General features: G+C 44.8%; 1 protein-coding gene across 3 annotated transcripts in view; it reads left to right on the plus strand.

Annotated features, from left to right (window-relative positions):
* The window catches only part of GRAMD1B (GRAM domain containing 1B), a 100,974-nt gene that overhangs the window by 15,512 nt on the left and 69,093 nt on the right, over window positions 1-16,369 (plus strand). The window contains exon 1 of one of the 3 annotated variants that reach the window (XM_075116412.1): window positions 10,445-10,460. The exons of the other annotated variants lie outside the window; for them this stretch is intronic. The gene's annotated coding sequence lies outside the window, so the exon portion shown is untranslated. Of the gene's footprint in view, window positions 1-10,444; window positions 10,461-16,369 lie in introns of those variants that run through there. 3 annotated transcript variants of the gene reach the window in all.

Genomic DNA, 16,369 nt, shown 5'->3' on the forward strand with positions numbered 1-16,369 from the left:
GACTCTGGGATAAAAAAAGGAGAGGAATATATAGCTGAGGATGGCTGAAATCTGGACTAGGCATAGCCAAGATCTTAAATGGCTGCCTGCTCTTACTGTAAAAGATGGTACCAGGGCATATTGCTAGTGGAGTTAACTCTTGGCGATGGATTTCCAAGCACCGTGCTCCAACCCTCAAGTGTCTTCAGAGAAGACTGAGAATTTTGTCCTGCTGCTGGCAGGTGAACTTGTTGCTGTCTAGCAAGTCTTTCTCTTGAGGTGTGAGCACTGCTGTTGGCTCGTGCACTGTGAAGTACTGCCATGGTCCAGAACCATACCCTGAAAAGGCATCCTGCAGCACAGCAGTGAAGCAGGTCTGCCATCTGTGTGTATCTTCTCTGAGGAGAAAACATTCCTTCTGCAAAGTCCTGTAAGTTGTCATGTGTCTATCATGCCTGGCTTAGGCTGAGAGGGAGCCTATACAGATTTTGTTTTGTCTTGGGGGTAACTATGTGCTTTATGGGTATTTTTAGAGCCACGGAAGGGAGAAGTTAGTGGGACAGGCTAGAAAGAGTCAGGTTTTGTATGAAAGGGCTCAGTTCTTTGCTCTCTGATTGTCTGGGTGAGTTGTTTCATGTTGCTCTTTATGAAATAAGGAGAATTCCTTTATTGCCTCACAGGAAAATAGAGGTGGTGAATTAAGTCTGAGTTGCTCAGATGCTGAAACTGCACAACTGTATAAGAACAAAGACAGGCAGAGCTGAGTTACTGAGCGTCCAAATAATTGTGCTTGCAATAGCAGTGTGACTTAAAGTAATTCGAAGGGTGTGCAAGGTTGGGATGGAGGCAGCCGGAGACTTGGGTGAGATGTGTGCACGCAGCAGACTCGTAATCACTGTAATGAGACAAGGTTATGTATGAATTACCTTGAGCTTTCATCTAGATTAACTCCAAGTTCATGAGCCTGCTTTTGCTTGATCCAAGGACTTATTCTTTGCCATGACACTGAGGCACCCATCTGGCTTAGGATGCAGACAATGTTTTAATTAAGAGTAAAAGTTAATCTACGGATGAACCAGAGAGAAAAATCAGTCCTTAGACTTGGACTTTGCATGCTCTCTTATCTTCAATGGTTTGTCTCCCCCTCAGACTGAGTACAAGGATGGAACGCAATAGCCTACAGGGAAATGGAGAAGTGAGTGGCAGTTTACAAAGAGATCGTATAAAAATTATTTACATTGAAAATTAAATGTAAATCATTTTGATTTACATTAGAGATCATATCAAAATGGAGGAAATGGGGAAGAGCAGTTAGTTTTAAGATATCTCAATTTGACTGATGTGCCCTACACTTGGCTGCAGCTTACGTAGCTCCTTATTCTGCTAGCTGCAGGGCCTGTTTTTCCTTTGCGTAAGCTAATAAGGGTTTTTCAAATAAAGGATCAAAAGTCACAGAAGAGCTTGCAAAGAGATTAGGGAACAGCTTAAGACAGACAAGTTTAAGAAGTTCTGCCCACTGCTTGGATTCCCAGGAAGTTGTGTGAAGATCAGAAAAGAGGTCAAACTTTGAAAACATATCAAAATGATATCCTTGGGGAGTAAGAGGTCAGGACAAATTCCATATTTTATTTATGTACCCAAGGCTTGCTTATGCTGCATCTTCCTAGCCTGTGTCCTTTTCCCCTTGATGCAATAAAGTTGGTGCTAATGTAGTGTGCCCCTGTTCGCCTGCAAGTGGAGGCACAGCAAAGACTGCTACCTCTGCAGCTTGAGGGAGAGTGGAAGGTGTTTTCTGTTACTTGGGGCAGCTGAAGATAGGTGAGAACTGAGATCAAAATGTGGCCGTGCATGCTGGGTCTGTTCTTGAAAGGGGAGGGTAGGGGCTGACAGAGCCCAGGGACCCTCGTTTGCATGTCTGGATGTGATGATTCTGCAAGGAACGGAGGGCAGTAACTCTGTCGCCTGAGCTATGCCAACCCACGCAGCATGGTGCAGGCCTCCTGCATTATTAAGGAGAAAAGCTTGCTGTAGTAAAGGGGGGTGGATGATGTTTTAAAGGTGATGATTAAGTAGAAGCTAGTTGCTGGTTTCTAGTATGAGTGTAAAATCTGGGGAGACTAGTTCACTGTTTTTTCCAACAGTGTTTGCTCTAAGGGATGCCTGCATTGTGAGTCCTTGGTAGGAAGGGTAGTAATACTAGTCAAATCCCTGAGTAGCTTTTATCTGTCATGGATGGATGCCTGATGCATCATCTTTAGGAAGGTTTTTAAAAGTGGTGCTAAAGACCTTGGTGTGGAGAAGACTTGGAGACTAATGAGCTCTCAGAGGGTCCCAGACCAGAACCCTGATACTCTTGCAGTAACTGTAGGGTGAGTTTGGATTTGGATCTAGCTCCAAACTCCAAGTTAGTTGGACTTAATATTAAATAGCAAGTTTAACCAGAACAGCACAAGTCATCTTTGTCACATAGGAAAGATGGTTAATATTTAGATTCAGAGCTGGTATCCTTTTCCCTCTCTTGCCTTGTGGTTGCTGCTGCTTCCTGAGCCCCAGCATTGATTCTCTGCTGTGTAAGACAAGAGAGCAGTTTAAGACCAGCTCTCTTCCGCATGGATTGCCAGATTGGCGATTGTCAGCAGGGGTACTGTGAATGGAAATACCACCTGCTTTCTGTTTCTTATATGCCAACGCTGTTTTTTCTTTTGAAGATGGGCTGTTGTTAATCGCAGAGTATGCCTGTGTTCTGCTGTCAGTGGAGGTAAGGCTGTTCTCTTCGTGGAAACTCAGTGTTGGATTTGATTAATCAAAATTGTGCTCCACTTGCAATCTTTTCCATTCTTGTTCTTCTTTAATCTTAAGACAACTGAATTGAGAGCGCTTTGATTGGAAGCAAAGTGAATAGTTCCTATCGTTCCTTCTTCCATGAATCTGGGTATGGAAGGACAGATCTCTCCTGCATTTGTCTTACTGGGGCCAGAGTCAAAGGTGAGACCCTGCAGGATTAATTGGTTTCCTTGTGCCCTTTCCTGTACTTGGTTGTTCAGTGCGTGGGAGCCTGGAGCTTTGAAGACTTCAGAGCAAACTTGAGAGCAGGGTAATTTCATGCTATCTATAGTAATGTAGTCAAATATCATGCCTCTGGTCATTACGTGATTGCCAGTCATGAGGCAGTTTCATTGATAACATGGATAATTTTTGTGCAGACAGTAAGTAAAATAGATTGTGTGAATCCACCATCACTAAAAAAAATCTTAAAACTTGACCCTCTGTTCCAAGCTGTCATGGCAAAATGATACTTGTCTATTTCCCTTCTAAAAACAGTTACTTCCGAGACAGAGCTTGCAGTGTGAGAACCGACATACAGATCAGTAATGTAACTTCACAAGAAAAGCCATAGTCTTACACTAGGTGAAGCAGAAGGGCAAATCAGGACTTGGATATTGTTTCTCTGTTTCCTGATCACTTCTCTTTCTGCTGGGTTAGTGTTAGTTAAGATTAGATAAATCCCAACGTGCCTTCATATCACTGAATGCAGAGGAGGTCTGACAGACCTCACATGGCTGCGTCACTAGCTCGTGATGATCAGGAACATGAGTAGGAGGTGAAGAGGCGTTTTTAATGTCCTCCTTTTTCCTTATCTGAGACACTGGGCAGACTCTTTACCCTTCCTTCCTGTTCCAAAAAGCTGAAGCTTCAGTTGTGTAACTGCGCCTCACTTGCAGACATTAAGTAATGGTCACCCTATCAGCTCTGTATCCTTTGGGAGCACTCTGATTCTCAGAATATTATGGCAGCTATACTGAGGCATGTGGAAAAGTGGCAGAGAAGGGGGTAGGAGGCTGGGATGCATTATAATTAACCATCCCCTTTCATAGGTCTCCAGTTCTGTATGTAAGCCTCTTGTCAGCAGACTTTTTGTGCGGTATGCTGCCAGCTGCTGAGCTGTTTGCATGGTTTCACCTTGCAACAAAGCGTTCACTGTGCCTCGGAGCCTTCCCTGTGTTGCTAACAGCAAGTCTGAGGGAGTGAGGCTACCAACAGGATGCTGAAGATAATGCTGGTTTTCATAGCTTGGTGTGAGCTGATCAAAGATACATTTTCCTGTGCTCCTTGGACAGGGTTTCCTGGTCTAACTAACCTGCATAGAAGTAGCCAGGTTTTGCTAACTCACCTCTACCAACAAGTACTGCAGTGGGCAGTGGCTGTGGTGCAGAATATCTCGCACTTCCCATTTTGTTTTCCTGCTCGCATGTTCTACCTAGGATTTTTTTCAAGTAGTCATGGCTGCGAGATGCCAGTTGGTTGTTGAGAGTAAGGCTGGTTGTCCAGAAGACTAATTTAGGTTTGTTCTGCTTGCACCTCTTTCCGTTTGGTACCAAATGTAGGGAGGGAATGCATTTTGAGATGGAAAGTGTTGGCATTAAGCCTGTTTCAGGGCCTCTTGAGGTTGTCTGAAAATGGTCCAGCTGTGCACCAAAGAAAGGCAAGGCCATTGTGGGTTTCTGTTGCAGCACTAAAACTTCAATCCTGCTATAAATTTAGCCTTCAGAAAGTGTCAGAACTGAACTGATTTCAACCTCTCCGAGCTCAAGCTAGTGGGTTTGATACAAAGAAGTGAAGGTTTTTCTGGGGACCCTGTTGCTTAGTTCTGTTAGAGTGTGGCCAGGTTTATGCAGTGATGCAGGAAGCGACTGTTACAGAATCTGTCTTGTAGACTTTTACTTTGAATCTCTAGGCCAGAGTTTCCCAAGGTGTAGAACACATCCCTTTTGATGGGGATGCCTTTTTGAGCTGGGGTGTGGCCTGGGACACATCTAGGGGCTATAACTGTCCTTCCAATTTTATTGCATGTGCACAAACTTGAAGGGTCTGGGAATTTTAACTGTACCGGTGATCTCCCCTCTTCTTGATAACACTTGTAGAAATGAACTGATGCTAGAAATCAGTGCAGGGTTTCCTCAAAAAGAGCACCGTGTAGGCAATACCTCTTTGTCTCCCTGTCAGAGAAACCCACCTTTCTTCATGCTGGGAACATTTTAACTGAGATGTCATCAGAAACCAAGACGTACCTATGAGTCATGTTGTGAATGTGCCTGGCACTCCCGCTGCAAAGAAAAGCTCTGAAAGTATGTTGTTATTTGCTTCCATCTTACGTGGTGTGACTGATTAATATGGTGCAGTAAAACAAAGGTTGTGTTAAAATAAAACACGATGGGATGGTGTACAGCTCTTCAGTTCCCTTTTTCTAATCCCTTTTCCTTGTTAAGGGAAGGGGCTGTTTGGGGAGACAACTGGGGAAACAGCAGAGAAAGTACATCTCAAAATGTCGTTCTGGAGCCCTGTGTTACTTTTTCAGTCTTTAACCAGGTGTCTTCCTCCCCACCATCCCCCCAGTAGAATAGCTGTAAATCTAGTTTGTTGTGTGTAACTTGAAATCTTTTGTTAATATTATTTGTATACAGCAATGCCTAGGATCTCTGGTCATAGTCTGGGGCTTGGTGTGCTATTAAGTGGAAACAAAAGATGATCTTAGTGGCCCAGGACTCAAACTGTAAATCTAAGCCAACAGTCAGTTGATAAAGACAGTACAGGAAAATACAGGTAACGGAAACTTGTCCTTCAGCTCCTCTGTGGCCTTTGGAGTCAAAAAGCCCCCGTTTGAAAGAGGCGTTTCCCTCTTCAGAATACTGCCTGGGAGGTGGAAATGAGGCTTGTATATTTACTTAATAATAAAAGACTAAAATGTGAAGCCAAACAGATATCCCAGCTGAAGAGGGGACCATGCAGTGTCTCAGCTTGTGCTACTGTTGACCATTCAAGACAGCACACCGAGCTGCTAATCGTGGTGTCTGTAAGGAGTACAGAGTGTCTCTTGCCATTGTTAGTACGGGGGTTTAATTCCAGGCAGTGGAGTGAGAAGGGTGTCTCAAGGTAGTAGCCACATGAGTTGCTACAGCTTTAATCTGCCTCAAGTCTAATAAGCGCTTAAAGCTTTCAAGCTTTGCTTAACAATCCTGGTGATGAGATGGAGCAAAATCTAATTTTTAGTGACTTGTTTGACATGTATTGGGCATAGAAGATAAATGCTCAAGTGACTAGGTGGGGAGAAGTGTTGGAGAGAGAAGCAAGTTAAAACTCACTTGTTGAGCCAATAAATTGGCAGACAGGACTGACATATGTTGAAGGGCAGAAACTGAAGGTTTTTTTAACAACATATTTTCAGTTCTTCCACCTCAGTTTTTTGGGAATCTGGGATCATAGTATATGCCTAAATCAGAGCTGGCATGGCTGTTCACAGCCCTGGCTTTCTAGCTGATTGCCTAAGGATGCTGAATGCATGGGGGGAGGCTGATCATTCTGCCAAAGCTTCAGGCTGCAGCTGGAGGAGAGAAAGTGCTGTTGACCCGTGTAGCTGCTGCCTCGGCTTCCTCTGACACTGGCAGGTTATATGAATGTTGGAATGGAATCTGGGGATAGCTTTTTTTCCAGCTTGAATGCATGTGCTTCTGCCCTTAGAGACACCTTTACAGGCCCTCTTTTACAGTGTAGTCATCAGCTGTTTCTGAAACCCACATGCTCAGTGCAGGGTATGTCTTCTTACTTTCTTGGAGGGACAGAAAAATTTCCCCAAAACCTAAGGACACCCCTTAGAACTGGGAATTCAGGTTATTTTGGATTTGCTTGCTGAAACATCCACCTCCTCATACAAGATAGCTGCTATCTGCTGCACAGATTGCTCTCAATGTGAGTTCCTGAAAAAATCGGCTTTTTTCTAACTTTACAGTCAGTGCATAAACACTTTATCATGGCCTCTTCCATGCTTTTACTGCTATATATCTTTGGTGTATGCAAGTATTTGCAATGGTTACCTTGGAAAATACATGCATCTTTACACTTTGTAGTCGGCTGTCTAAACAGGGAAATACCAAGCATTCAAAATGAGTTGTAATATAAAAAGAAGCAGAAACAATACAGGGTGGGGAGGAGGGGAATTATGTGGTGATGGTAAGTATGTATTTAATTCTTGCTGCGTTCTATGACCACAGGAAATAAGGTGCTTTCTGGAAAGGCAGTGCACAAAGAATAGCTACTTAATTTAAGAGGTAGTTAAATGTTATGTACCTTACAAAGAGATCCCGGTAACTTTGTTTTACCTGCCTCTTCTTACATATTTCCTCTCCACCCTGAGGTTCTAACTCTGTTTAGCAGAGCATTGGACACAGAGGAGCTCATCTGTGTCCCTGGGAAGAAGTATTAATGGGTGCTGGTTTGGTGGGAGAAGGTGGGGCAACCTTAATCATCAAGCAGAAAATGTTACAGGGTCCCCTGTGGTGACCTCATAGCCCAGACTGGGCTGGTCCATTTCCCAGTGGATCAGAGTGTCCTGGCAGAAAAGGAAAAGAGCAGAAAAAGTTCCTTGTAAAGGATCAGCTGGGCTTCGAGCATCCTTTTACGGGCGCTACCTCTGCAAGGCATATTCTGGCTTCCTTATGAGCTAAACACCCATGCTTTTCACCATGAAGAAAACTGGTAGTGATGTTGATGCTCAAACCAGTTTTTCTCCCCGTTTCAGGAGACTTGGGGAAAAGCTGTGTTAGCTTCCGCCTTGTAACGGACAGTCTAGTTTGAGAAATGGTATTTAGTTAATTCTAGCCTTGACAATTTCATTCTGGCAACTAACCTCAACTTCTTTTTTTTTTTTTTAAATAGAGAAGTCTTAATTCTCTTGGGTTTCTGCATCTTATCCTGCAGCAGCAGCATATCTGGCAGAGACTTAAAGGCAACTGTGCCTTTAAAATTGAATTGCCTGTGATGGAAGAAATCTGAGAGCAGAGAAGGGAGACCACTGCCTCCTGCGCAGATCAAGCTCTTTGGAGATCCCTCCATAGCTCTGCCTTCTCATCAGCCCAGTCACTGCTCCTTCCCTCTGGGGCCACACTGCAGTGACTACAATATCAATAAAAGCCATCCTAGAACTGTCTCAGTGGTGGCGTTACATCTTTCCATGGTGGATTCTGAGGTCATCGCTCTGTGTCGCTTTCTTCCCCAAAACTACTGTGCGTGTGCAAACAAGCTGGGATTCTATCCTCTTCCAATTCAAGAGTGTTTTGCTCCCTTGCTGCTGAAGTTACTCTTCCTCAGATTGCTGGGGAGCACATTGGCGCTTGGACAGACTTCCCCATTTCTGCAGATGACTATAACTCTGTGAGTGCTTACTGACCTCTGCATTTCTTCTTTGCCTTCTCCTCTTTCCTTGTTTTTCGTCCCATCCATTTGTTTCTTGGCCTTTGCAGAGTATTTGTTGTGCATTTTGGTGATAAGATGGCAGCATGCATCTCCCGCCGCACCATGCATCGTAACAAGGTCAGGCATTGTAATGGTACTAAGCCAAGGTCTGTCCTTGAGCCCCTCTGCTTTTTTCCTGTTCTTCTGCAAGTTTGACCTAACACTTCTCCTTAAGCCTTCTCTGCTGCTTGTTTTCCCATCTCTCTTAAGGACCCTGTCCCAAATCTTTGGTTGTGCTGTGCTCACTCCCTAACTCCTTCCTCTTGTTTTAATGGCAGGCCGTATGTGGTGTGGGCCTGCTTGAGGGATATGGGTGTAACAAAGTTTCCAGCACTAAGATTTTCATTATTTACCTACTCTGGAAAAGAATCTTTGCTTCAGGCTTAGACATGTAAGTGCTCAGACTTCATGTGAGCTTGAGGAGGAGGTTGTTTTGTGAAGCACCTGCTATGCATCAGTGCCCTTAGAAACTAGGAATCTTTATTCTGGGTTCCCCAATGATGTTTAGCTCCGTGGTATGTGATGCTGTGGGACAATAGGCTTCGTCTGTATTTGCAGCCTGCCATCCTTTGTTCTACCCTGCTGCTGATGCCACTGCTACTGGAAGGCCCCTCAAACATGCAAGAGAGATTGGGTGACTTGGGCTGTGGGAGCTTTCACTGCTGGTCTCAAATGCCCCTCTGTCTGCTTGTGTTTAAGACCTGGGTCTAGAGCCCCTGCTTTAGCTACTTCTGTTTCATGTTTCAGAAACAAAGGATCCAGGACCTTTCTCTTACTCTCGTGAATTTGCAGTCATTCCTCTAGGGTTTTTAATTTAAAGCCAAAGTTTTGTGGTGTGTGTTCTTGCTACAAGGTTTTCACCCATTTATCTGAAACATACAAGGTGAGGTTTTTTACCCAGGATATGATGCTGCATTAGTCACCCCATGAGTCCAGATGACTTTTTCTCTGGTGTACTACCTTTGTGTCTCTACGAATTATCCCTCAGGCAGTGCCAGCTCAAAGACTGAAGGTTGTTGGAGTCTGTAAAGATTTAGCTCAATGTGCTGAAAGACTTAAGTTAAAAAGGATCCAAAGTGACTTGGCTATTAGGCACTTAACTACTCTGATTTGAGAGACCAGATGCTCAGCATTATCCTGAGTGAAAATCGTGCTCTGTTAAGGTATTGTGCTATGATGTGATTTGACTTACTTAATGCCATGAGTTATTTCAGAATATCTTGAACTAAATGAAAAGGGAGATGATCAGGCCATAATATTTCTGCCCAATGAAGTCTTACTGCTTTTTTGCTGGTGGCTGCGAGCTACTTGCAAAGGAAGGTAAAAATTAGAAGATGGCGTTTAATTTCCTGATGAATTCAAATCAAGGAGGAATTTCTGAAGCATGCAGTGAGTCATGAGGTTTTCTGTTGTTAGCCTGCCCCTTTCCATTGTGAATGAGTCTTTTCAGGGGTGGGAGAGGTTATTGCACCATATCCAGCAAATGGAAGGTTAAGAGTTCAAACATGCAAGACAATGAGAGGAAAAAGAGCCAACAGACTCTGAAAGCAGCAGCCCTCTCTTGTTATAATATTGCTCAAGAAAGAAGCAGTAGCAGTCTGAATCATCCCAGTTTCTACATCCTCCTGATGCTGACCCTCTTTCTCCTGACACAACAGTATTCTTCATCCTCCAAAATCTCTACAGGGAATTACCTTTCTTCACCTTTATGATGGAGGGGAGCTTCTCTCTATTCTCTTCTTCCACGATAGCTGAAGCTACTGCTCTTCTGCTGTGATGCTGTTCTACCTTGCTCTCCCTTCCAAGATTGTAAGTTCGAACTTGCATGCCGTGACAAACACTACGTTCACATAGCTTAGAAAGAAATGGCTTATAGGCACTTTCTGTTCTGTATGCAGTCTGACTACAGCTCCCATGATGCCAAGAGTGTGAAATGCATATTTTATTTCTGGAAATCAAGTCTCACGTGACTTCCCAGCTGCTGCAGCAAAGACAGAGTCCCTTCTGAGTGGTTACCTCCCCCCCCCCCACACTCGGGGAAATGGAGGTGTGCCCTAGCTTGCAGATGCGGTGATTGCATAGGATTTTCTCTGACAGCAGAGGATGTAGAACTGCAGAACACTGACTTCGGGAAGGATTCAAGAGGTTATCCATCTGGCACATTTTCCTGGGGATCTGTACACCTGTACACTAAGGTGCATAACAGTTAAACTGTCTCTTCCTTACATTTTGGCGTTCTTGCAGCAATTCTTTCTCCCCATAATGTTTCCTGATGTTCTTCATCTTCCCTCTCGCTAGTTTTGTTACTAACAGGTTTTGTTTTGCATGCATATTTCATAGAGGCAACGGGGTGTTTTACAGCTCCCCCAGCTCCTGTAGACTTTCTTTTCTTGCCATATGGGAGAATCAAACTACAGCTGAAGCAGTAGTGTGGTGCATTCTGTGCCTGCAGGTCACGCACCTTTTTTAGTGAGCTTATTTGAGCCTTCTAAGCCCCTTGTTTCTAATGAATTTCCCTGAATAAGTAAATCTTTTCAGTTGCCATGAATCTTTTGAGGTGAGTCTGCTCTAGTTAGTGTGAAGCTAGAACTGTAATGATGGGCAGTAGTAAAGCCACAATGATGTATCTATACAGAGGATGTCCTAATGGCAGTGAGTTGTGACTGTGACTATTTGAAAGGGCAGTGACACTTGCAGGTAGTGCTTATAACAAGCAGTGTCTTCTAATTTGTAAGGTATCTTTTCTTGAGGCAATTAGAAGCTCAAACCCTGAGCTAACATGACTATTGCTGTACCTATTTATAGAGCTTCAAATTTTTACCCAGACCTCAAGTGTGTCATAGTGGGCTGTTCCCTTCTAGAAAGTAGACTTCCTCAGGACATGTTTCCTGTTTGCTGTTAAGTTCACAAGCAATTGCACCCTGCTGGAACTACAGATAGCCTCTGCTGTAAAGGGACTGCAACATGGAAATTCAATTGTTTTTCTGAACTGCAAAGTCAGGCTTTACTGGTTCTCTAGCTTAGGATTTGCTGAAGGTCCTTCATGAGGCTGTTGTGGTGGTGTGGTGTTTCGGTTTCCCCCCTCTCCCCGCAATGCTGCTGTGAATACTTGTAGCAAAATGCACCCAAGTGAGTAGACTGCTATTAAGGGACTTCAGCGGCTCCATAAAAGAGGGATTGGGGAGTAGGTGGTTCACAGTGTGTGTGTTTGCTCTGTGTGTGTACTTATCTCTGCACTGGATGTGTTAGGGTTACTTTTTGGACTACTGTCATCAGTGTTTAGTACAGGAGGTGTTTGGAAATCCATCTAGTGTGCAGCAAGGATGACAATCCTTATCCTCACAAGTGTAACTAATTTGGGTGGTGTGGTGATATTTTTTGCTAGGTGGCATCAGACTGGGTATGTTGAAGCCCCATTATATCCACAGCAATGCTTGGGATGGAGAGTCAAAATTATACAATGGCATCCCATGGCTTGTGATCTACATGAGTTTGTCAGACGGGCTTTATGTCTCTGATAAGCGTGAGGGTGCTGTGTTTGAATATGCTGAGTAAAAAGGTGAAACGTGGCAGCCTTGATTTCTATAAGCAGGGGACTGTATGAATGCATCACAACAGAGAAACATAATGGAGATATACAATTCCTATATGCTGAGACAGGACTTGGGGAGGGGGGTCTCTGTGTACATTGTATACTGATGGCCCTTTTTAGAGGTGGTCTGAGGGCAAAGTATTGTCTGTCTCCAGACTGCTGAGCCCTCTTTACTGTTTACATTGCACATCTGCATGGTAGTGACATCTGTTAACATATATCCCAGTGCATACTAATGACAGGACTGCGAAATACTTTTAAGGTAATAAAACCCAGTGGGTCTGATCTATGGGCAGGGTGTGCGTATGCCTGTGCACAAGGGAATAGTAGCGGTATGGTTTTGCAGGGATTGCACAGCTGCCCTTCAACGTGTGTAAACTGTTTAGCGCGTTGTAAATTATTTGCCAGTGCGCCTGGTCTTTGTGCACTCTGCTGCGGTGCCTGCTGTGTGCCTGAGCACAGCGTGCTGCACTGTTGTATGAATAAGCACTTTCAAGCAATGCTGTTTCGAGCCCTCAGAGGCTCTTAATTTGACTGAGCTCTGCAGCGTTTTTTCTACCTCGCTTCCCAGCCAGGATTGCTCATGTCTGTCTGGTTTGCCAGTGCCAGAGTGCTCTGAGGAGTTACGTACAACAGTTCCTAGGCTGGCTAGCTAATAGGCTCCAGACTGATTTGCTGTATGTAGTAAAGTAGGCCAGGAGGAGCCTGCAGGACCGGGGAGGGAGACGCTGGGTGATGAATGGGGCGGCATGAAGTCACTCTGCGCCGCCAATCAGGGCCGGCCGCAGCCAGGCAGGGCCGTGGCAGCTACGGATGCCTCTTGATGCTGGGATAAATTTTGCCTTAGATGATGATTTGGTATTTTCAGTCTGAGCTGAGAGTGTGCACCAAAGAGTTCCTAGTGTAGGCCCAATCATTTCTGAGTGTTACTCTGAGGTGAGTGTTCTCAGTAGGGTGCAGATGACTAGCCTCCACCTTGCATTTTTCTCTGCACATATAAATCCCTCTCTTTGAATGGTCTGTCTCTGGAATGCTTGTTTTGCACCATTGCTTCTCTACTTGTCTGGCGCTGACCCCTTTCTCTCTTTTCTTTCAGAAGCTGCCTCTTCCTTCCCCACTTCCCCCTCCTCACGTCTGATCCCTCCTCCTTTACCTGTGCACTGCCCAAAACTCACTTGCTTTCTTGCTTTCTCCTGATTCCTAAAGTACCCTTTTGGGGGGTTGGTTGTGTCACTCTCCCTTCCCATAGAGCGAGAGGGAGAAAGAGCAGCATGTCCAGAAGACGGGTTGCTTGCCTGCTCCCTGCAGAAGCTCAGACTTCAAAAGGAAGCTGGGAAAGATGGTCCTCTCTGTTTCTTAGCATCCTACTAGACTTTTGGGTGCTGGCAGGAGGAAGGAGCAGGGGGGATGGCAATGACTCAAGTCTTGTGCCGGAGTCCAGTCAAGTATCTAAATTGGGAACATGTGCTTGAGATGCTTTTTCTGTCCATCTCTGGGGGCAGGAGGCAAAACTTGGGACTAGCTCTTAAGTGACTTTCTTCGTGTTCTCATCCTCCTCTCAAGTTGTTTGTCCTCTCTTCTTCATCCTCTTTTGACTTTCCCTTTCTCTCCCCTCCCTTCTCCCTCAATGCTCTTGTTTACTGATAGGCCAAGCAGAAAACATGGAGACGTCTGATATGGCGACAGCAAAGGTAGGATGGAAATGCTGCCGGCCTCACTGTGCGTAAGTGGTTTCGCTTGGCAACTTCTTATTTGTCTCTTGCCCTTTTTACTTTCTCCTGACCCTTTTCCCTAATGCTGGGAGTTGGTACTTGTGCTGGGATTGATGATGGGATTCAGGTTTGGGGAGGAAGTAACATTGTGGCTGCAGTCTCTATATGTTGCTTTTCATGTAAGATTTGCAAAAATCTTGAAATATTGATACTCTAGGGGAAGGCCGGGGGTGGGTGGGAGAGAAACAGGGCAGCCTGTGTTAATGTCCGTGGCAGTTTGTCCGTGAAGCCGAGGAGGCAGCTGGGATGCTGGCAGAAGCCTGCTTTGCTGCTGTATGAGAAAGGGACGCTAGAGGGTGCTTTAGGGGCAGGTTTCCCACTCCCGGGACTGTTGTGTGAGTAGAAATGCCTTTTGGCAGCCTTATTTCGGGTTTTTTTTTGGAAAGGATCTCGGGGGAGTGCTGAGTGAGAAAGTAATTCGAGCTTTTAGATGCATCCGCCCTTTTCTGTGAGGCTTCTCTGTTGCCTGTGCTGCTTGTTTTTACCAGGTTGTAGGTTCTGCTTTCCTGTGGGCTGGCAGGCTGGAAATCTGCAGGCATGGAGCTGGATGGATCGAGATGATGGGATTGTGAGGTGGAAGTGGGAGATGTACATCATGCATGGCTTCAGCAGGGTTCAGAGACACCTGGGAAGCACAAGACTGTCTCACCATTGAATAGTTGTATCTCATGGCAGGGACCGCTGATGTTGTCTTCCTAGCAAAAGGTTTGTTTTCTGGCATGAGCCTGCCACCAGTGTGACTTCCCTTGGCATCAGAACGAGGTTAATGCGCGGGGAATGTGTCTGCAAAATGTATCTTGCGCTGTTATCTCGGCAGGGTCTGAAATGAAGCATGGCTGAAAAAAGCTGTAGCTTGGAAGGTGGGAAATGGCATTAGTAATAAAACTCTTGCTTTTGAGCTTGCGCTGGACTGGGTGCTGTAGCATGGTGATATGGCATGCTGCGTTGCAGGAGGACAGCTGTCCTACTGGGGATAGAAGCCCATGGTTGAAAAAAACCCTGTTGGTGCTGTTAAGAGAATTGTAGGGCTTATTCTTATGTCTCAGCTAGAATTCAAGTTGAGTTTGAGTTTTCCCTTTTCACATTTGTTTCTACTGAATACTGTATACTTTTCAATCCCACTTACCAGAAGCCTGGGTGACGCTGATGAACAGTGGCCCTGTTTTGCCCAGGGACTGTGTTGCGTGTCTGCGCAGATTTTGAGGTTTTAGTGCCTGTCAATCGTGTGAAGTACTTCTGGATAAATATTGCTTTATAAAGGTGAAATCATCCTCGCTATTGTGTTTGCTCAAGCTTCAACTGCCTGTTGCTGCAAACCCACTTACAGCTGTAGTGCTTGAAAAAAATTACCCCGAGAATGCTGAAGGGCCAGTGGCATTGGAGCCAATTGTAAATGACACTCTCCACTTCCATTATTGCTGTTGTGGCAGTTTGGGGGACTCCAGCTTTTCTGTGCTGAAAACCAGACACTTTTCAAAGACAAAACCATCAAAGTCACTTGAAAATTCTTTTTGTCTGTACCTGTTTTCATAGGTTCCTGTTTTTAATTAAAGAAAAACATGAGCTATGTTGTTAAAGCACTATCTTGGTGTGAATGTACTGAAAACCTAATTATCTTTTCAGGAAAATATCTTGAGTGAAAAATTGAGTCTAGTTTGAATCTTCTAAAACAGATACATCTTGGAAACTAGCTATGATGTAAATATTATTGGAATATATACAGGTTGATTTGGGCTAACACCATGGCAAGTGCTGATGTTTAGTCCCCTGTTCTTTGTTGAAGCCAAATGTTCTCCACGGCCTATTTTCTTTTCGGGGGTTGGGTCAGTTACTCCTGTTACAGGTGATTTGGAGCCTCCAAGGGGATGCTATTAATTTTGCTTAAGTTCTGCTGAGGTTAGCCTAGGCTAGCAAAGAAATTCTGAGAAGGCTTAACAGATTTATTGTCTCAGCTTGAGATGATGCCAAAAGTGTCCATGGGGTGTAATGTCAGGATGTTACTTCCACAGCTGCTCTCCATTGTGTTGCGCTGTTGCTTCCTTTTCTGCTGGGGCACCTTTCAGGGTATCTCAAGAACTGGCATTTCCTGACGTGCCAAAGAATGGTCCCATACTTAGTGCATTGAAAATAGAGGGGTGCAGCTTTTATTGTTTTGTAGCCAATGGTTTTAATCCTAGGGTAATCAATCATTCATCCTTATCCTGAGGCTTTTCAGAGCTGTTGGTGGAACCAGAAAACCATTTCTCCCTCGTATGCTCTGCGGCACCTTGCTTTGGGATCGTGACAAGGTGCCGTGTCACCTGGCAGCTTTGCTTACATGACGCCTTGCTAAAAGTAGGAACCCTGACAGTTTTGTGCCTGTTCCTTGCTGAGTGCCAAGGGGAGAAGTAGTTAACCTGTCAGGGGAAAAAAATCAGGCCAGTGTGAAGCTAGAATGCTTCCTGGGAAAGCATGAATCACTTTCCAGGTAATCAACTAGCGGAAATGAGGACCATAAATCAGTGAGCTGCCTTTCATTCCACTGACACTGAAAGGTTCTTGTTCTCTGTACTGCAAGTACGTACATGGAAAGTCCTTGGACATTTGGGGGGGGGGGGGGGGGGAGATATTTAAGCACCTGATTTACTTGTTCCATCTTGAAGGAAATGTGTTCCTCTTATGAGCTGTAATGGGAATGATGAGTGAAGCCAGAGAAGATGGCTGTTTACAGTAGTGCAGAGTTTTTGCTTAGAGATTATTT

The sequence above is a fragment of the Phalacrocorax aristotelis genome, chromosome 22, assembly GCF_949628215.1.
Source record: "Phalacrocorax aristotelis chromosome 22, bGulAri2.1, whole genome shotgun sequence".
Taxonomy (NCBI): Eukaryota; Metazoa; Chordata; class Aves; order Suliformes; family Phalacrocoracidae; genus Phalacrocorax; species Phalacrocorax aristotelis.